Source organism: Hypanus sabinus, chromosome 6 (assembly GCF_030144855.1).
Source record: "Hypanus sabinus isolate sHypSab1 chromosome 6, sHypSab1.hap1, whole genome shotgun sequence".
Classification (NCBI taxonomy): domain Eukaryota; kingdom Metazoa; phylum Chordata; class Chondrichthyes; order Myliobatiformes; family Dasyatidae; genus Hypanus; species Hypanus sabinus.
The window spans coordinates 97,178,587-97,200,604 of record NC_082711.1 but is presented as its reverse complement, the minus strand read 5'-3'; the positions used below and the strand labels follow the sequence as shown (position 1 = coordinate 97,200,604).

Genomic DNA, 22,018 nt, shown 5'->3' with positions numbered 1-22,018 from the left:
GTATAAATTCATTAAATGCATTAATATTACTTGCAATAAAAATCACTTATTTTCACGGACATTTTGCATCCAGGTTTATGACATCATTCAATGAAAGGCTGCACTAAATTGTGTCAGACGTGCCTCGAACAAAGCTGAGGGCCGGGTTGTGAAGTTTATGTACCATAAAAGCAGCATTAAGGATAATCACACCCTGGATAGAATAATCAGATACATGGGCAGGGGAGTCAGAATGGCTGGCCCATAAAGAAGCAGGCGTCAGGAACCTCAGGAACACCACTTACTCCTGCTTTCAATGAAGAAGTAAAATGATCCAATTTTGGCCTTTTTCTTCATGACACACTTTGATTCTAACTAATTGGAAAGTTTCTGTTGCTTTTCCATTCAGGCATGAGCAGAAGTTATATTGAGGTGTCAATCCATAATTGATCCAAAATTTACATATTGAAATTCTTTTCATGTATACCTTAACCACTTTCCAAATGATTTTTGTAAAAGTAATGATCTACAGGCTTTGGGTGGCTCAAAAATAAGTAGAGTTCTGCCAGGGGAACTATTTAACCCTCCCCTATCATATGTCTGAATATAAACGTTCACACACAAATTCTGTTTTCTGTTTCCTATGGTATTGGATATATGGCTACAATTATAGTGCAGAACTACTTCCACATTGTGATCACTTGCGACGTCTGTTCATCTTCAGGGCGTCTCTTCAGGTCATTTGCTACATGCAGTTTACTGAACTAATTGATATCAAAGTTGAGACAGTCAACTTTACATGGTGTTTTAAATGCATTTTGATTCCTATGAACATAGATTTAAAAAGGATCTTGTGGCAGGATTTCTAATGAACCTCCATGAATATTTTCAATGAACTATTTAAATGGTAACTCCCATGTGTCTGTGACACATCTGCTTCTTTATGGGCCAGCCATTCTGACTCCTGTGTGCAAATTATGCATAAACATTGAATTCCTCATAATCCTCAGCAAATGTTTGGTTAGAAGCATTGGTTTATAATCATCTGTTAACTGAAAAGCAAAAAAAAAATTGTCCTTGAAACTACATGATGTGATGCCTAGTAAGAGAATGCATCTGCCATTTCAGCACGTATCACGCAAACTACCTGAATGCTTCCTAATTATAATCATCCTACGAGCCCTCCTAGTGTACAAAACTATGATGAGCCAGTGTTTGCTGTGCCTCCATGCAGTCCATTAATGCCAGGTTTTTCTTGTCATGCAATTTGTTCCTCTGCAATTAAACAGAAAGCTCCATGTCAGAAAATTGTACTTGTCTATTGCACTAAGTGATCTGGAAATATAGATTCATAATTCCTTTAAAGTGGTGTCACAGGTAGATAGGGTCATAGACAGAGCTTTTGGCACATTTTAAAAACACAAAATACCCGACGCAGATTGGGGAACTGCTTCGTCGAGCCATCCGGCTCAACAGACAGGATCTCCTGGTTGCCACCCACTTCAGTTCAGCTTCACATTCCCATTTGGATTTGTCCATACGTGGCCTCCTCTACTGCCATGATGAGGCCAAACTCAGGTTGGAGGAGCAACACCTCATATACCGTCTAGGTAGTCTCCAGCCCCTTGGCATGAACATTGAATTCTCCAACTTCTGGTAATTCCCTCCCTCTCCCTTCCCCCATCACAGTTTCACTCTGCCTCCTCCTCCAGCTGCCTATTACCTCCCTCATGGTTCTGCCTCCTTCTACTACCGATAGTGCTTTCCCCTTACATTCCTTCTTCACCTTTCATGCCTGTCCCCTCCCCCACCCCTTGATCTTTCCTCTTATTGGTTTTTTACCTGACACCTACCAGCCTTCTTCCCACCCTAGCCCCACCTTCTTTATAGGGCCCTGCCCCCTCCCTCTTCAGTCCCGATGAAGGGTCTCGGCCCGAAACGTTGACTGCTCGTTTCCATGGATGCTGCCCAACCTGCTGAGTTCCTCCAGCGTTTTGTGAGTTTTGGCACATTTGCCTTTTTAAATCAGAGTATCCAGTACAGGAGTTAAGAGTGTTTTGTCGAAGTTGTATAAGATGTTGGTGAGGCCTAATTTGGAGTATTGTGTGCAATATACAGCACAGGTGACCGGGGTTCAATTCCTGCTGCTGCCTGTTAGGAGTTTGTATGTTTGTATGTTCTACCCCTAAACCGTGTGGATTTCCTCCGGTTGCTCTGATGTCGTCCCACAGTCCAAAGATGTACCAGTTGCTAAGTTAATTGGTCATTGTAAATTAACCTGTGAATAGGCTAGGATTAAAACGGGGGTGGGGGGTGGGGGGGATGCTGGCCGGTGCAGTGCGAAGGGCCGAAAGGGCCTAAACCGTGCGGCATCTCAGTTTAAAAAAAACGTATAGAAAAGATATCAATAGGATTGAAAGAGTAAAGAGACGTTGCCAGGACTTTAGCACCTGAGTTATAGAAAAAGGTTAGGACTTCATTCCCTGGAGCGTACGAGAATGAGGGGAGATTAGATAGTGTAAATGCAAGCAGGCCTTTTCTACCAAGGTTGGGAGAGACTGGAATTAGAGGTCGTAAGTTAAAGGTGAAAGGTGGAATATTTAAGGGGAACTTCACTCAGTGGGTGGTGCTAGTGTGGAATGAGCTGCCAGCAGAAGTGGTGTCCTCAGGGTCGATTGCAACATTTAAGAAAAGTTTGGCTGGGAGGGGTATCAAGAATTATAGTCCAGTTGTGGGTCCATGGCGTAGGTAGAATAGCAGTGTGGTCCAGACTAGATGAGCCACAGGGTCTGCTTTTATGTTGTAGTGCACTATGACTCTATGCCTAAGATTGTGATTTACAATCAATACCAAGCAGCCATGTTTTATTCTAGATACTAAACTGGACATATTTTATGCTTCTTGCTTACTATTATTACTTAATTATGAACTATGGAGAACCGACAGAACTCTAACCCTGCCCAATTTCTAACCCTACAGAATAAATTACACTCCACTAAACAATAAATCTGTTTCTGCTTCATGTACAAAACAGATATAGACCTCTACTTGTTATGTTTTGTAACTCTAAAACTTTAAACTAATTAAAAGAAAGACATGGGACCAGGGATGCAAGTCTAACTTTGTTTTTGACTTTAAGTGAAGCGCACATGTATTATGTGGTGGCATCATGAGGTATTCAATTCACATAATTTTACATATAACCTGTAATGAATTATTTAAATGAACAAGAATGCTTAATCAAACAATACATTTATAATATTAATCAAATATTACTGAAATATTAAATACACAACACTCCTTCCTTAGCTATAACCTCCAAATCAATATAGAATGCATCTCAGCTATAAATGCAGTATAATATGTAATACAACTACTATACAGATATCCATAGCATCTAAGTTTTAAATTGTCCAATTCAGGCTTAAAGCTTTAATCATTGTGGATGGTTTCTTACTTTTGTGGGATAGTGTTTTTCCTTACAAGGGGGATCACTCTTCTTGGCAGTTGAGACTTGGGGCTGTGAAACAAACTCAGGGGCCTCCTCTATGGTAGTTGTAGGACTTGAGTCTGAGACTGCAGGATGTGGTTCTGACAGCTCTGGATACTTTCCTTCTTCATTTTTCTTCTTCACATCTTGATCATGGGAAGGCACGTTTACTTCAGTGGAATATTCTCTTATTAATCCTTCTTTTGCTCCCTTTACAAACTGATTTCACCTCTTGTTTTCCTCATCCACAACATCATCTAAAGAAATCTCTGTTTTTGTATCTCCATTGAATCCTTTCTCTTTGGCCTTTCATTCATCCATCTGGGCCTTGGTCTCTGGATCTACATTTTCAAACAGCTTTTTAGTCTCCCAATTGTAGTTCATACAATAACGTTAATACACACAGAGTAGATTCTGGTTCATTATACTCACAAAAGCTGAATGCTTGCAAATTTTATGAAGCTTCTTTTTTATGAAGCTCTTTTGCAACTCAAAACCAAGCCACCTTTCTCAAATATGTTGCCTACAAAAACTGTTGTAGTTGGATGACTGCTTTTGTCACTTTCACACTTTCTTTGAGCAGAGAAATGCAGAGCATTAGTCCTTCCTCGGTCCAATATAATTTCCAACCACAGGCACAGAGATCGACACCAACACCTGTTTGCCCTCTGTTGAGCAACAGTTCATGGCGTACGGCATGGAGGCAGTTGTGGATTCATCCAATACATTTCTTAATTCATTTGACTCTATTACAGAAGATGTTATGCAAAAGGTGGATGGGTCTCCAATCTAGTTGATGTCTCAGCCACTCATGACCCCATAACACTGGTCTTCTTGCTTATAACCACATGCAAGCCCAATGTGGCTTGTAGGTTGCCATATCTCACTGTTGAAAAAAAATCTTAGATTATTTTCAAAGCTAACAGATTGATAATATGAAAAAATAACAAACTCTGAATAAACCAGAAACGAACTTCTACCATGTATAGAAAATACATGTAAGCCATACGCTAAAAAAAACATCATTTTTTTTTAAATGATCCAAATCTTATATACTAATTATTACATTAGCCAAACCGATAAAATGTTATTCTTCCAGAAAACTTTGAACATCTGCTGGAGATTTAAACAGCTGATAAGTTCCGTCTTCGAGAGAAACTCTCAGATGTGCTGGAAATTCTTGCTCGTAGCCTTTCTGATGGATTTCCGACATAACCGATTTAAAAGCCATTCTTGCTCTTAAAACTTCAGGACTGTAGTCTTCCAGAATACAAAATTTAAAATCTTGAAAGCTGATCATACCCTTTTTCCGAGCAGCCCAAATCAAACGCTCTTTGGTATGAGGATAGTGGATCCGGAGAAATATTTGTCACGGTTTCAAGCTTGAATCTGAATGAAAACGAGAGACGTGATGTGCACGGTCGATATTAGAGGAGAATCCAGTACTTCTGAGCCAAAGACATCCATTAAAAATTTGGAAAAAAAAACAGTGAGATCGCCATTCTCAAATTTTTCCGGAATCCTGATTAACCGAAGATTTTGTCTTCGAGAGCGATTTTCAAGATCCGTAATCTTAGACTTATAACAATCCAATTGTTGAGAAGTCAAAGTTTGCTGTTGTTGCAAAGTTTCAATTATAAGATCTTTCTTACGAGTGGCTTCTTCAAGAGCTAAAATACTTGCTTGTTGTTTTTGTGACTCCAGTGTAAGTACTTGAAATTTTACATCAAGTGCCTTAAACATTTCCTCAAACTTATCCATCCTTGCGGTTAATTTATTCTCCAGTTTTGCAAGTCTGTCGTCTATAAGATTCGCAATCGCTTCTAAAGTTATCAGTTCCTTTGTCTGTTTCGATTCCTTTGCTTTAGACATTTCAGCGAGTTGAAAATGATTCAAACAGTTGAAAAAAGTTTCATATGTTTAAACACCTTTAAAATAGGTATAAAAAGATCAATTGGGGGTGTTTGTAGGTTAAAAAAGATAAAAGGTTTGGAGCAAAGCCTAAAGCTGCTTCTCTCCATAAGCGCCATCTTGAGACTCCGCCGTATCTCACTGTTACTAATGTCATTCCCACAGGAGTTATCTTTTCTCCAATATAGGTTCTCAGTTGGATATCTGCAGGCTTCAGTTCAGTATCTTTGAAATACCATTCAAATTCATTTTTGGGAATGACTGAAACAGCTGAGCCAGTGTCCAATTCCATTTTAATTAATTTGCCGTTAACTTCTGGTGTAAGCCATATTGCTTGTCTCTTGTTAGTTTTCACATTGTAAGTCAAAATGCTACCAAGTCTTATGTCACTATCAGCATTATCTGACTTTTCTTCAACAGCATACATATTAGTGCTCTTTTTGAAGCCACAACTTAACTTTTTATCTTTTATCTCTTTCATTTTCAATCCATTTAAAACTTGCTGCTCTGAAGAAGGAACAAATTGTACTGGACCTTTTAAGAACTTGTATGTTTCGCTGCACTTTATTTTAACTTGAACCGTGCTTCTATAGCTTGGTAGTCATCAGGGATTCATTTAAAATTTCCTAATCACCACTGTTACGTTATGAAAACATTAAACTAATTAAAAGAAAGACACTGGGGATGCAAGTCTAATTTTTTTTTTAACTTAGGCGTGCACATACAACATGGTGGTATCATGACACATGCAATTCACTTTTTTTTACGTATAACCCATAATAAATTATTTAAACAAGCAAGAATGGTTAATCAAACAATGTATTTACAATATTACTCAAATACTACTGACATATTAAATACACAACACCACTGATCTGAGATTATGCTGAAATCAGGAGGATGTTATATTTTTATTTAATTCATGCATCATTTAGAAGATTTTTTTGACTCACAGCAAATTAAAAATGATTTTCTAACTAATTGAATGTTATTTGTGTGGAAATCTGAGCATTTATTGTGCAACTACAATACTTTAAGACCAACTACTTGCCCAGTATATCTGCCTCAAACTCATTCAGACCTTTTCAGCTGGTTACAATAGTATTGATTGAATGATGGATTTTATTCCATATGCTGCACCTGAGTAAGAATATGCAGGGATAAAGTTACACAGGTTTGGCATTTATACTGTATTTTGAAGGAAACAAAAACCTGCAATTGATTGTGTCAGAGCATGCCAGCTGAAGCTATTAAATCAATGTTTTCCTCACTCAACATGAGTTTCTATACAAAAATTTATTGTTCCTCATGGGCCGGCATTTCCTAGGAATGACAGAAGAGCTGATTGCATTCCTTATTTAACTTCTTGATGTTTCTGTTTTAAGCAAAAAATAATGGACCTTACAACAACACTCTGAAGTTTTGATTGTTCAAATTCACATCTGGTTTTTAGAGTTCAGTAACAGAGAAAAAGAACACAAATGCATTCATAAAAATAACTGAAGTTTTAGGATGGCTTGTGTGTCCTATAAATGTTTTTGAATATATTAGTTCTCCTGCATTAAACTGCAAGTTATTTTTTATTGTTTTCTGTTGCCAACTTCAAATTCAAATGAAGAGAAGTTTCTGAATTGCTGTGATTTTATTCATCCCGCTACTCTGGAATCTTTTGATTCTAGTGGTGCTGTTTTCAGTCTGGGATGTAACTGCACAATAGTTATTTAGCCAAGTAAGCCTACTATTCCAGGAATAAAAAGAGGGTGAGATGTGACTGATGTTTTGGTCTTTAATCAACTGGGTTTTCTCTTAAAATCATTCTGGATTAATGACTATCCAATGATCTGCATCATGGATGAAATTCTCATTGACATCTGAGTGTAATTCCAAGCTGCCTTGATTCTGACTGGAATGTTTGGACACTATGTTTCTTCTGAGAAAATATCTCCAAATTCTTCCTGATAAAGGTGCACCCAATTTTTAATATTCTTCTTTCCTTTATGTTTCTTTGCATATTGTGAAATTACTGGAATCTGATGTTAAAGTAATAGAAAGCCACCTACACTATAGAATACAAGAGTCTGACTTTGCAAAAGATGGCCAAATGACGATCATCTACGGTTTTATAAATAATTTTAAATCACATTGCAAACACAGCTTTTTATTCCATTGAAATAATATCAAACACCTGATCTTGTATTATTTGTAAATTAAATGAACAGAAGTTTTTGACACAACGGCAAAAAAAACTATCATGTACTAAAGGAAATCACATTCATTTCTTACTGCTAAAATTTATCTATAATCCCAGAAACATATACAGTATTTGTTTGCTCTGTGGCCCCCTTAGTTAAAATTTAATTTCATCAATTTGCCAGGACCAATTCACACCTTCAAGACAATGAAACATCTTAAAAGTAAAGCACAAGTTTGTTTGCCGACTGATTCACAGATACATCAGGCTATGACAGGAATTTGAGATTATTTCATCAAAGATTAAAATTAACTTAATCCGCTTTTTACAAAAAGTTAGCAGTGAAATATATTCCATTGTTTATAGAGATTGAAAGCCAAAAGAATCACTGGAATTTCGAACGTTTGAGCAAGAAATGGGTTTTTCTAGCCCACTTGCTGACTGAGACACCTAACTACATGAGATTCAGATATGTATGTGTGTGTGTGTCTCTATCTATGTATATATGACTTGGATGAGAATCAGGCCAGATTCTGCATCAATGTCTTATGGTCTGATGCCTTGTGTTTATTCTCACAGGAAGCTTATGAGGGGCATAGATGAGACACATCAAATCTTTTTCCCACGGCAGGGTAGTCTAGAGCTAGAGGGCACAGGGTTAAAGTGCGAGAGGAAGTCTTTAAAGGGAATTTGTTAAGAATTCTTACACAGATGGTTCTTTTTTTCTGGAACAAGTTGCTAGAGGAAGCATTTATAGAGTTACACAAACACAGGGCATTGTATAAAGTAAGCAATTACTTATTTACTTCTGCACTCAAATAAATAAATAAAATTGGGATTATACTCTGATATCATCAAGAAATTTAAAATGAATCACTTGGTTCACCATTGTCCTACAGGGTATGGAGTTTGCCTTTGTTACCACTCTAGTCTAAAGTCAAGTCCACCACTGCAGTTAACTGTTAACTTCTCTCTAAAACGGATGAGCAAGCCTTTTGAACCATTTAAGGATGGGCAGTGAATATCTGCATGTCCACATCCCTTGAATTCTTTTAGGAGGATTCAGAGCAATGTAACCTGAAGAAAACACCAACACACACAAAATGCTGGAGGAGCTCAGCAGGTGAGGCCGCATCTGTGGAAACATGTACAGTCGATGTTTCGGTCCCAAACATGACCAGCATCTGCAGGTTTTCTCTTGTCTATGAAGAAAGCAATATAGGTTAAGATGCAGACTGGGAGATGCTTTGCTGAACACCTATGCTCGGTCTGTCAGAGAAAGCAGGTTCTCCCAGTGGCCACACATTTTAATTCCACGTCCCATTCCCATTCTGATATGTCTATCCATGGCCTCCTCTACTGTCAAGGTGAATCCACACTCAGGTTGGAGGAACAACACCTTATATACCGGCTGGGTAGCCTCCAACCTGATAGCATGAACATTGATTTCTTGACCCTCCTCCCCTTCTTACCCCATCCCTGACATATTTAGTTGTTTGTTTTTTTTCTCTCTCTCTGCCCATCACTCTGCCTGTTCTCTATCTCCCTCTGGTGCTCTCCTCCCCCTTTCTTTCTCCTGAGGCCTCCTGTCCCATGATCCTTTCTCTTCTCCAGCTCTGTATCACTTTCGCCAATCACCTTTCTAGCTTTTAGCTTCATCCCACCCCCTCTGGTCTTCTCCTATCATTTCACATTTCCCCCTCACCCACTACTTTCAAATCTCTTAGTACCTCTCCTTTCAGTTAGTCCTGACGAAGGGTCTTGGCCCGAAACGTCGACAGTGCTTCTCCCTATAGATGCTGCCTGGCCTGCTGTGTTCCACCAGCATTTTGTGTGTGTTGTTTGCACTTACAGCTTCTGCAGATTTCCTAATGTTGATTAAGCCTGTTCTTGTCTGAAGTTGAGTATATGTGTGAAAATCCAAGTGTTTTGAAAAATAATTGTTCCATTATCCAGTGAGTAATCATCACATCCATCCTGTTGGGTCTTAAAATGAACATTTGAAACATGTTAAGTATAATGTTACCAATTGCTTTTATTTGAATAAATGACATAATAGATGCTGTAACTGAGGACCTCTGATTTAGCTGAATATATCAACATTACAAAAGAGTTTGTATTACCAAGGACCAAGAACTATGCGGCCATTTTGAAATCACTCAGATTTTATGTGTAATTTTTTTGTAGAAAAGTAGAGTTTATCCGACAAAAATGAACAACGATAACAGGGTAATTTAGTAGAGTAGATACTTTATTAAAAAAAATCAAAAAAGAACTGTAGATGTTGGAAGTCTTAGAAAAACAGTATGTTGAAATTTCCACCAACCTCTGAGCCTAGCACAAAATTCTCCGAAACTTCCACCACCTCCAACTGGATCTCACCACCAAGCACATCTTTCCCTCCCCCCAACTTCCTGCCATCCACAAGGATCGCTCCTATGGGACTCCCTTGTCCATTCGTCCTTCCCCATTGATCTCCCTCCTGGCACTTATCCCTGCAAGCAGAACAAGTGTTGCACCTGCCACTACACCTCCTCCGTCACTACCATTCAGGGCCCCAAACAGTCCTTCCAGGTGAGGCGACACTTCACCTGTGAGTCTGTTAGGATCGTATACTGTGTCAGGTGCTCTGGTGTGGCCTCCTGTACATCGGTAAGACTCAATATAGATTGGGAGACTGTTTCACCAAAAACCTACACTCTGTCCGCCAGAACAAGCGGGATCTCTTAGTGGCCACCCATTTTAATTCCACTTCCCATTCACATTCTGATATGTCCATTAATGGCCTCCTCCACTCACTGTTGGGATAAGGACACACTTGGGTTGGAGGAACAACACCTTATGTTCCGTATTGGTAACCTCTAACTTGATGGCATGAACATCGATTTCTCAAACCTCCAGTAATGCCTTCCCCGCAGCCCCCACCCTTCACTATTTCCCATCCCCTTGTCCCTCTCTCATGTTATCTCCTTGCCCGCCCATCATCTTACTCTGTTGCTCCTCCCAACTATCACCTGGAGTTTCTCTCTCCCCTCCCCCCACCTTTCAAATCTACTCCTCAGCCTTTTATCACCAGTCCCGCTAAATGGTTTTGGCCCAAAATGTCAACTACTTTTGTTCCATAGATGCTGCCTGGCCTGCTGCATCCCTCCAGCATTTTGTGTGTGTTGCTCAGATTTCCAACATCTGCAGATTTTCTTTTGTTTGTTGAAATTACACAGCAGATGGAGTGATGTAACGTGAAAATAGAGTTAATATTTCAGATCAACGTATTAACTCCCACTCCCTTCTCACCAAAGATGGTGTCTGACGTCTTGAATATTTCCAGTATTCTTTGTCATTTTGTTCCAGATTTCTAACAAATGCAGTATTTTATCTTACAGTTCCAAGATTGTTTCACACCCGTTTTTCATGAATCTACTTTGAATTGTATTTATTCCAGACTAGTTCAAAGTTAGCATACCTTTGCCACTCTCTGAGCTAAAGGCTCCAACACTAAATGCTGGAGGAACTCAGCAGGCCAGTCATCTCAGTACAATTGACATTTCGGGCTGAGTCTCCTCAGCAGGACTGGAGAAAAAAAATTAACGAGTAGGGCTAAAAGGTAGGGGAGGGCAGGGAGAGACACAAGGTGTTAAGTGAAACTGGAAAGGTTGAAGTAAAGAGCTACGATGTTGTTTGGTGAAAGAGATACAGGGTTGGAGATGGAGGTATCTAATAGGAGAAGCTAGAAGCCCCTGAAAGAAAGAAAAGGGGGAAGGAGCACCAGAGATGGGCGGGCAAGGAAATATGGTGAAGGAGGGACAAGAGGATGGGGAATGAAGTGGGGGGAGGTCAATTACCAGAAGTTCGAGGAATCGATGTTCATGCCATCAATTTGGAGGCTACCTCGATGGAATATAAGGTGTTCCTTCAACCTCAGTGTAGCCTCATCGCTTCAGCAGAGGAGCCCATGGATAGAAATATCGAAATGGGAAGTGGAATTAAAATGGGTGGCCACTGGGAGATCCCACTTTTTCTGGTGGATGGAGCGTAGGTGCTCAGTGAAGTGGTCTCCCAATCTCACCAATATACTGAAGGCCACACTGGGAGCACCAAACACATATATGACCCTAACAGACGCTCAGGTGAAGTGTCGCCTCACTTGGAAGGACTGTTTGGGGCCCTGAGTGCTAGTAATAGAAACTTAGAAAATAGGTGCAGGTGTAGGCCAATCGGCCCTTTGAGCCTGCACCGCCATTCAGTATGATTATGTCTGATCATCCAACTCAGAACCCTGTAACTGCTTTCTCTCCATACCCCCGATCCCTTTAGCCATAAGGGCCATATCTAATTTCCTCTTAAATATAGCCAATGAACCGGCCTCAACTGTTTCCTGTGGCAGAGAATTCCACAGATTCACCACTCTCTGTGTGAAGAAGTTTTTCCTCATCTCGGTCCTAAAAGGCTTCCCCTTTATCCTTAAACTGTGACCCCTCGTTCTGGACTTCCCCAACATCAGAAATAATCTTCCTGCATCTAGCCTGTAGAATTTTATACGTTTCAATAAGATCCCCCCTCAATCTTCTAAATTCCAGTGAATATAAGCCTAGTCGATCCAGTCGTTCTTCATATGAAAGTCCTGCCATCCCAGGAATCAATCTGGTGAACCTTCTCTGTACTCCCTCTATGGCAAGAATGACTTTCCTCAGATTAGGGGACCAAAACTGCATACAATTTTCTAGGTGCAGTCTCACTAAGGCCTTGTATAACTGCAGTAGAACCTCCCTGCTCCTGTACTCAAATCCTTTTGCTATGAATGCCAACATACCATTTGCCTTTTTCACCGCCTGCTATACCTGCATGCCCACCTTCAATGACTGGTGTACAATCACACCCAGATCTCGTTGCATCTCCCCTTTTCCTAATCGGCCACCGTTCAGCTAATAATCTGTTTTCCTGTTCTTGCAACCAAAGTGGATAACCTCACATTTATTGACATTAAATTGCATCTGCCATGAATTTGCCCACTCACCTAACCTATCCAAGACACCTTGCATCCTCTTAGCATCCTCCTCACAGCTAACACTGCCGCCCAGCTTCGTGTCATCCACAAACTTGGAGATGCTGCATTTAATTCCCTCGTCTAAATCATTAATATATATTGTAAACAACTGGGGTCCCAGCACTGAGCCTTGCGGTACCCCACTAGTCACTGCCTGCCATTCTGAAAAGGTCCCGTTTACTCCCACTCTTTGCTTCCTGTCTGCCAACCAATTCTCTATTCACGTCAATACCATACCCCCAATACTGTGTGCTTTAAGTTTGCACACTAATCTCCTGTGTGGGACCTTGTCAAAAGCCTTTTGAAAATCTAAATATACCACATCCACTGGTTCTCCCCTATCCACTCTACTAGTTACATCTTCAAAAAATTCTGTAAGATTCGTCAGACCTGATTTTCCTTTCACAAATCCATGTTGACTTTGTCCGATGATTTCACCTCTTTCCAAATGTGCTGTTATCACATCTTTGATAACCGACTCTAGCATTTTCCCCACCACTGATGTCAGACTAACCAGTCTATAATTCCCTGGTTTCTCTCTCCTTTTTTAAAAAGTGGGGTTACATTAGCCACCCTCCAATTCTCAGGAATGAATCCAGAATCTAAGGAGTTTTGAAAAATTATCACTAATGCATCCACTATTTCTTGGGCTACTTCCTTAAGCACTCTGGGATGCAGACCATCTGGCCCTGGGGATTTATCTGCCTTTAATTCCTTAAATTTACCTAACACCACTTCCCTACTAACATGTATTTCCTTCAGTTCCTCCATCTCACTAGACCCTCGGTCCCTTACCATTTGCGGAAGATTATTTATGTCCTCCTTGGTGAAGACAGAACCAAAGTAGTTATTCAATTGGTCTGCCATGTCTTTGTTCCCTATGATCAATTTACCTGTTTCTGACTGTAAAGGACCTACATTTGTCCTGACCAATTTTTTTTCTTTTCACGTATCTATAAAAGCTTTTACAGTCAGTTTTTTATGTTACCTGCCAGCTTTCTGTCATAATCTTTTTTCCCTTTCCTAATTAAGCCCTTTGTCCTCCTCTGCGGGTCTCTGAATTTCTCCCAGTCCTCGGGTGTTTTTGCTAATTTATATGTTTCTTCTTTGGACTTGATACTATCCCTAATTTCCCTTGTCAGCCACGGGTGCATTACCTTCCCTGGTTTATTCTTTTGCCAAACTGGGATGAACAATTGTTGTAATTCATCCATGCGATCTTTAAATGCTCGCCATTGCATATCCACCATCAACTCTTTAAGTATCATTTGCCAGTCTATCTTAGCTAATTCACGTCTCATACCTTCAAAGTTACCCTTCTTTAAGTTCAGAACCTTTGTTTCTGAATTAATTATGTCACTCTCCATCTTAATGAAGAATTCCACCATATTATGGTCACTCTTACCCAAGAGGCCTCGCAAGACAAGATTGCTAACTAACCCTTCCTCATTGCTCAATACCCAATCTAGAATGGCCTGCTCTTTAGTTGGTTCCTCGACATGTTGGTTCAGAAAACCATCCCGCATACATTCCAAGAAATCCTCTTCCTCAGCACCCTTACCAATTTGGTTCACCCAATCTATATGTAGGTTGAAGACACCCATTATAACTACTGTTCCTTTATTGCACACATTTCTAATTTTCTGTTTAATGCCATCCCCAATCTCACTACTACTGTTAGGTGGCCTGTACACAATTCTCCCAGCGTTTTCTGCCCCTTAGTGTTATGCAGTTCTACCCATATTGATTCCACATCCTCCAGGCTAATGTCCTTCCTTTCTATTGCATTAATCTCCTCTCTAACCAGCAATGCTACCCACCTCCTTTTCTTTCCTGTCTATCCCTCCTGAATATTGAATATCCCTGGATGTTGAGCTCCCATCCTTGGTCACCCTGGAGCCATATCTCTGTGATCCCAACTATATCATATTCATTAATAACTATCTGCACATTCAATTCATCCACCTTGTTACAAATGCTCCTCACATTGACACACAAAACCTTCAGGCTTGTTTTTACAACACTCTTAGCCCTTATACAATTATGTTGAAAAGTGGCTCTTTTTGCTTTTTGTCCTGGATTTGCCTGCCTGCCACTTTTACTTTTCACCTTACTACTTTTTGCTTCTACCCTCATTTTACACCCCTCTGTCTCTCTGCACTTGGTCCCATCCCCCTGCCACATTAGTTTAAAGCTTCCTGAACAGCAGTAGCAAACGCTCCCCCAAGGACTGGTTCCAGTCCAGCCCAGGTGCAGACTGTCCTGTTTATACCGGTCCCACCTCCCCCAGAACTGGTTCCAATGTCCCAGAAATTTCAATCCCTCCCCCTTGCACCATTTTTCAAGCCGCGTATTCATCTGAAATATCCTCCTATTTAGTGAGCGAGGAGGTGTAGGGGCAGGTGTAACACTTGTTCCACTTGCAAGGATAAGTGCCAGGAGGGAGATCAGTGGAGATGGATGATCCTTCTGAAGGGTCTCGGCCTGAAACATCAACTGTTTACTCTTTTCCATAGATACTGCCTGGCCTGCTGAGATCCTCCAGCATCTTCTGTGTGTTGCTTGGATTTCCAGCATCTGCAGATTTTCTCTTGTTTTTAACATCTATGTCAGTCTCTCTAGGTCTCCAAACCTATCAAAGAAATTCCATCTCTTGCCTTCACACCTCCCCTTTCTCTGCAATTTAAAAATGTTGCTGGCTGTAAAAATAGGGGACAAACTCTCCTCTACAATCATGCTGAGCACCGGTGCCCCACAAGGCTGTGTACTCAGCCCCCTGCTGTACTCACTGTACACCCATGATTGTGTAGCCAAGTTTCCATTGAACTCAATATATAAGTTTGCTGATGACATCACAATTGTAGGCTGTATCTCGGGTAATGATGAGTTTGAGTACAGAGAGGAAATTAAGAACCTGGTGGCATGGTGCGAAGGCAATAACCTATCCCTCAATGTCAGCAAGACGAAGGTATTGGTTGTTGGCTTCAGAAGGAGTAGCGGACCACATGACCCCATCTACATCGGTGGTGCGCAGGTGGAACAGGTCAAAAGCTTTAAGTTCCTCGGGGTGAATATCACAAATGACCCAACTTGGTCTAAACAAGCAGAGTCCACTGCCAAGAAGGCCCACCAGTGCCTTTACTTCCTGAGAAAGCTGAAGAAATTTGGCCCGTCCCCTAAAACCCTCTATAATTTTTATAGATGCACCATAGAAAGCATTCTTCTAGGGTGCATCACAACCTGGTATGGAAGCTGCCCTGTCCAAGACCGGGAGAAGCTGCAGAAGATCTTGAACACAGCCCAGCACATCACACAAACCAATCTTCCATCCTTGGACTCACTTTACACTGCACGCTGTCGGAGCAGTGCTGCCAGGATAATCAAGGACACGACCCACCTAGCCAACACACTTTTTGTCCCTCTTCCCTCTGGGAGAAGGTTCAGGAGCTTGAAGACTCATACAGCCAGATTTGGGAACAGCTTCTTTCAAACTGTGATAAGACTGCTGAACGGATCCTGACCCGGATCTGGGCCGTACCTTCCAAATATTCGGACCTGTCTCTCGGTTTTTTTTTGCACTACTTTACTTACCCTTTTCTATTTTTTATTCATGATTTATAATTTAAATTTTTATTATTTTACTATTGACCCAAAACATGACTGCAAATTAGCGGGACTGTCCTGAATCTGTGAAGGAGCCCACCAGCTATGTGGGAAGTTAGCGCATCTAAACCTTGGAAGCCAATGTGGATGGGTGTGTGTCATAGCAGGGCCTTCTCCCCTATGGTTGACTCTAGACAGCCCCAGCGGCTTGGAGAGACGATGATTGTAGGCATGGATGAGAACTGGATCTACGATGTCTCTTTCAGGCACCCAGCACCTCTCCTGCAGTCTGAATCTTTCCCAGTCCACAAGATATTGTCAGTCACCTCAAACAGTATGCGATGCCAAAATCCTTCTCACGGTGAAAACCTGTTCCCCATTAATAAATCTAGGTGGCAGTGGGACTGATGGTGGTGGGGCTAACAGGCTGGTGTTCACAGGTGTTACGTGCCCGTGGGTATCTTGTACCTGTCACGTGACCGTGATATAATTGAAGCTATGCTGGAGATGAGGTAATGGTCTTGTGATGGGGGAGTGACATCTTTTTCCCGCCAGTGAGAGGTCATGTGGTAGTTTTTTTTAACTGGCTATAGAAGAAGAACCCCACCCTGTAACGTGGGCAGTCCGTGGTTGAATTTGTGTAGTGACTCCATGCTGCTGCGTATTCCGATGTTATGATGCAGTTTCATTTAAAAGTGGAGTTTTACTTTCTGCCTTAAGTCAAAGGTTATTGCCAGCAGTTTTGCTACAATACTGCCAGTTAAAATCAAGTCAAAGAGTGAAGATTCGTCAAGGTTCGGGAAGCTGAAAGATCAAGGAATGTTAATTTCGACAGCGAAACAGATTCGACCTTTGTTTAATCTTCGCATGAGGAATTAGTAACCTGTGTCCATGTTAACTTCTGCTTTGCCAAAAGAGCAGTGAGTTGGATGCAAAGTTTTGTCAAAGAAAAGTCAATGCCTTTAAGCCATTTCATTTCCTTTGATCGTAAATCCTCCGGGGAATAACATACTTCGACTGGGAACAGCAGTAACGCCACAGAAGAGAATTTATTATCAAGGAAAGCCTCTCCTTTAATGGACAGTAAATCATTTTGGACTTTTGAATTACTACTTTTGAGAACTGTTTTCACATTATTGCTTTAAGAACTGTTCGAGCTGCCGTATCGCAGCTGACTTCCGGTTAAGTTAGTTGTTTGTTTACTTTTGGGTTTTTTTTAGGTAGTGTTTAATAAACATTTTATTTGTTATTAAAAAAACCCTGTCTCAATCATATATTCATTGTTTCTGGATTTGTAACACAGGCTTTAACTTGGAAACGTGGAAAGTGGGATTGATCTTGAGGGTAGGAGAGCTGCAAGGTGTAGGCCACCAGGTTTACTTTCCTGAGAATCCTGAAGGGTCCAATGAACTTGGGCAACAATTTCCTGGACTCCACTCACAGGGGCAAATCCTGAGTCTACTGCCTGACCTGTTGCCCAGGCTGTAAAACTGGTCCTGTCTTTGCGGTTAGCCTTTACTTCAACCTTCCAGGTAGAAGCTAATAAAATCTCCCTTGCCCTAGTCCACCTCTCCATGCAACATCCGACGAGACCTTCAGCTGCAGGATCCCCAACTTCAGCCTCCTGCTCAGGGGAGAATGGTGGAGAGTACCAAATTGGTACTCGAAAGGAAACATCCTGTGCGCCGAATGTGGTAAAATGCTGTGGGCTACTTCTGCCCACAACAAATGTTCTCTCACTCATTAAGTCTTGCAGAAACCAGGCATCTGAGGGTTCATTGCATATCTTGGTCCATTCTTTCCATCTGGCCTTTGGACTGCGGGTGAAACCCAGAGGAAAGACTTGCCGTTGCCTATTCAGTTTGCAAAACGCCCTCCAGAAATGCGATGTGAATTGCAGATCGTGATCCGACACAAACCGTGGATCCTGAAGATCTGCTGCAGGACAGTCTTGGCTGTCTCCACCACAGGTGGAAGTCTGTCCAAGGAGATTAATTTGCAGACCGTTGGAAAATGATTCACAATTAACTTGAAAACAGTCTCCCCTTTGGAAGGAGGATGACCCATGACAAAGCCCATGGCGATACAAGCCCATGGTCTTTCTGGAACTAGCTGAGGGTGAAGGAGCCCTGGAGGTAGGGTGTAGAGTTCCTAGTTCCGGGCGCACACTTCGCATGCCTGCACGTATTGATGGACCTTCCTCGTCATTTCAGGCCACTATAATGAACTCTAGGGTCCTGTTAATCTGTGGGTGAGATGTCATTCGTGATGCATGTCCCCACTGAAGAACTCGAGACTGGACAGGACTAGGAACAAACAACCAACCTGGAGGACTGTTCTGAGGAATCTCCCCTTGCTCCTGGGCTTTGTGAACAAGCGTGTCGAACCCCCAATGAATAAGTGGTATCACCTTGGCTTGGGGCAAAATGGTGGTAGACTGCTTTTCTCGTTCAGGTATGTCAAACTGACGGGACAAGGCATCTGGCTTCTGGTTCTTAGATCCCAGACAGTAGCTCAGGAAGGAAGTAAAACATTTAAAGAGAAGAGACCACCCATCCTGCCTTGAATTCTGTCTCTTGACCCTCTGAATATAAGCCAGGCTCTTGTGGTCTGTCCATATCATAAAAGTGTTCTTGGCCCCCTCAAGCCAGTGATGCCATTCCTCCAGAGCCAACTTGACAGGGAGTAGCTCCCAATTCCCAATGCTGTAATTCACCTCTGCTGGGGATAGTCGCCTCCACAGACTTTAAGGAAATTAAGATGTCTAGATTAGGTGATAATAAACCTGATTCTGATTCTGATACTGATTCATCGAAGAAGACAAAGGCATATTTATGGTGAGCATTCTGGAGCACATAATTTTTAAAGGCCTGGAAAATTGCTGCTCACAAGGCCAAAGGGCACGACCAGGTATTCATAGTGCCCTGTCGATGTGTTGAATGCCATCTTCCACTTCCCCTTTAATATACTCTGGCCTCAGAACACGTATAATCGTTCCTGTGGAGGATATGTACCTAACATAGATCTGTGGCACGTCATAGGGATGGTGCAGTGGAAGAGTCAAAGACTTTCCTTTACTGAAGACCTCTTCCAAATCTTTGTAGGTGGATGCTGCAATTACCCCTGAACCTTCCTCCGAGAACACCTCCTGAGACTCCATCAATAGTGGGGGTGATTCGGCAGTGCCCATAGGTCCATAAGAGTTTTTCGTAAAAACAGAAGCCAAATCACAGTTCATATCCTCGGCTGTCTTCTCAGGCATCGGCAACTGGTCCTTGTGCTGATAAATAGTCCATTAATCTGGAAGAGATGTGGATATAAAGGAGAAGTTGCTCATTGAGAACAAATTTAAACAAATGAAGGCAGTGGTAGAGAAGTCTACTTAAACCTCTGCTCAAAGAAGAACTGGAGGATCCTTAAGCTGGTTACATCACCTCCTGGTATGGAGGCTCCAAGGCATAAGATGAAGAGAGGCTACAGAGGGTTGTAAACTCAGCTATCTCCATCATGGGCACAAGTCACTCCATCATCTGTGACATCTTCACAAGTCACTCCACCATCTATGACTTCTTCAAAAGGCGGTGGGTGCCACTAGAAGGTGGTATCCATTATCAAGGACCCCCACCATTCGGGATGTGCCCTCTTCTCATTACTACATCAAGGAGGAGGTACAAAAGCGTGTATACTGAATGTTTCAGAAACAGTTTCTTTCCCTCTCCCATCAGGTTAGTGAATGATCCGTGACCTCATGAACACCACCTCACTGTTCCTCTTTTTACTTTTTTTATTGTAACTCACAATAACTTTTTTAATATCTTGCACTGTACTGCTGCCAAAACACATTTCATGCTATATGCCAGTGATAATACATCAGATCTGATTCTGATTCTAAAGTTCAAGGACTTTGCCCAATTATTTCTTGTTAGTAATATGAATTACTTTATATTGTACATGGAATTATTTTAGGAGGCACCTTTAAGAGAGTTCCTGGGATATGTAAGGGTTCTATTCCCTGAGAATTGTCCATTTCTCTTAGTCAAGAATGTCAGATTTCAATATACTTACCATATTTCTTGACATGCTTGCTATTAATCTTTCATTTCATTGAATAATCACCTAAACACTACCTATAATTAAACTATTAGAATGTATAGCACATCCAGTAATTTATGAATACCATGAAATGTTGTTTTTGTAAATATCAGTAATTTGTAAAACATATTTTCAAATGTGTGGAAATGGGAGTTGGATTTCCATTAAGTCAGCCTTTCATAACCCAAGGACCCTGTGAGAAGTGCACTGACTGTCACTGCAATATAGAATTGAATGAATAATTTCGACCATGTGTTGTGAATGCTCTTTGTGGTAAGTGGGAAGGCAACGGGATATTTTATGCTGAAATTGGAGTGTGTGCCCATGGTTAATAATAAAGAACTGATACTTTCGTCCTGTATTTTAAGGCAATGTTCATTGGTGTCAGAGAGCCAGATCCATTGGTTGGAGAGAGCACACGTGTAATTATGGTACTATTGAAACTGAATGATTTTGAGACATCAACAGTCCCTTAAAATCTGCTTATTTAGTTTCAGATTTGTTTCCTGGAGGAATGCCAAATTCATTATTTATGGTGGGAAATGATCTTTGACCCCTATTTAAGAGTTATTTAAATAACTATTTGTGCTCATTGGGGCAGTGTGTACATCATCATAAAAACATTATATAGGTTTTGTTTGTACTACTGAACTTTGGAATATAATTTTTTTGTGTTAATGGTCTAATTTACTGCTATTAAAATAAAACTGAAAATGATCATCATATGGGTGACAGAAATGGTGAAAGAGTTCACATGTTCCTGACTCTGACTTTTTCATTGAAATGTGGGTAAGTAGAAACCAGAAGTGGTCATGTCACTCAACACTAGTCTAACATAACACTAAAAGAGAGTTTAGTCCCCCAAACTAATATCGAAGGTTTTATACCGTTGATGTTCTTTCAAAATAATAGGTGGTTTAATGAATGGATTAGCCTGGAAGATGACAGAGAAAAATGTGTCTATAACTCCGAGCAATTCACTTGTAAACAAATATGATCCATGCTCTCTCAGTCATTGTCTGGCCTTAAGAAAGATAAGACTTATTTTTTCTCTCCAGAAGGAAATACAAAGCGTTGAAGCACGAGAGCCCTGATAACCCAAACAACAGGGCCTCGGGCACTGAGTGTTGGCAGTGAGTTGAGACATTCAAGCCTATTCCCACAGTTATACTAACTATATCAGGTCCCATCAACCTATCTGTTATAAGGTAAGGTATCAGTACATTAAAAGCATGTAATTTAAGTCAAAATAGCAACAGGATTTCCTCTGATGTTTCTGCCGGGTTGGTGGTAAAGATGCATGTTAGAAATATATTGTATCTCCCTTACATAATTTTATCTTAAGTGGTTTTAGGAATTGTGCACTTCCAGACAAGTAGCAGGTAAAGAGGATTCAGTAGACATGAACAGGGAGGGAACAGAGGAAAGCAGACCACGTTCAGGTAGATGGAATTCAGTAGATGGCCATTTCAGATGTGGTGGGCCAAGAGGCCTGTTCCTGTATTGTACTGTTCTATGTCAATATTGCGGGTATAAAAGGTCTAGTTGTATTCCCAAGCACTCGATACAAATGAGTCCAAATGTAAAAGACTAGGTTTGCGACCTGATCCACATCAGTGTCACTCTGTAGTTGACTGAAGAGGAACAAATCCAAGTGAGCACAGATGAGACAACAAAGTTCCCTTCGGGGTTTGACCTAACTTTGTTG

At 41.1% G+C, this 22,018-nt stretch overlaps 1 protein-coding gene across 6 annotated transcripts in view; it reads left to right on the top strand.

Moving 5' to 3' along the window:
* crppa (CDP-L-ribitol pyrophosphorylase A) overlaps window positions 1-22,018 on the top strand; it is a 316,111-nt gene that overhangs the window by 243,692 nt on the left and 50,401 nt on the right. For 2 of the 6 annotated variants that reach the window (XR_009512724.1, XR_009512725.1), the window contains exon 10: window positions 21,369-21,518. The exons of the other annotated variants lie outside the window; for them this stretch is intronic. The gene's annotated coding sequence lies outside the window, so the exon portion shown is untranslated. The remainder of the gene's footprint in view (window positions 1-21,368; window positions 21,519-22,018) is intronic. 6 annotated transcript variants of the gene reach the window in all.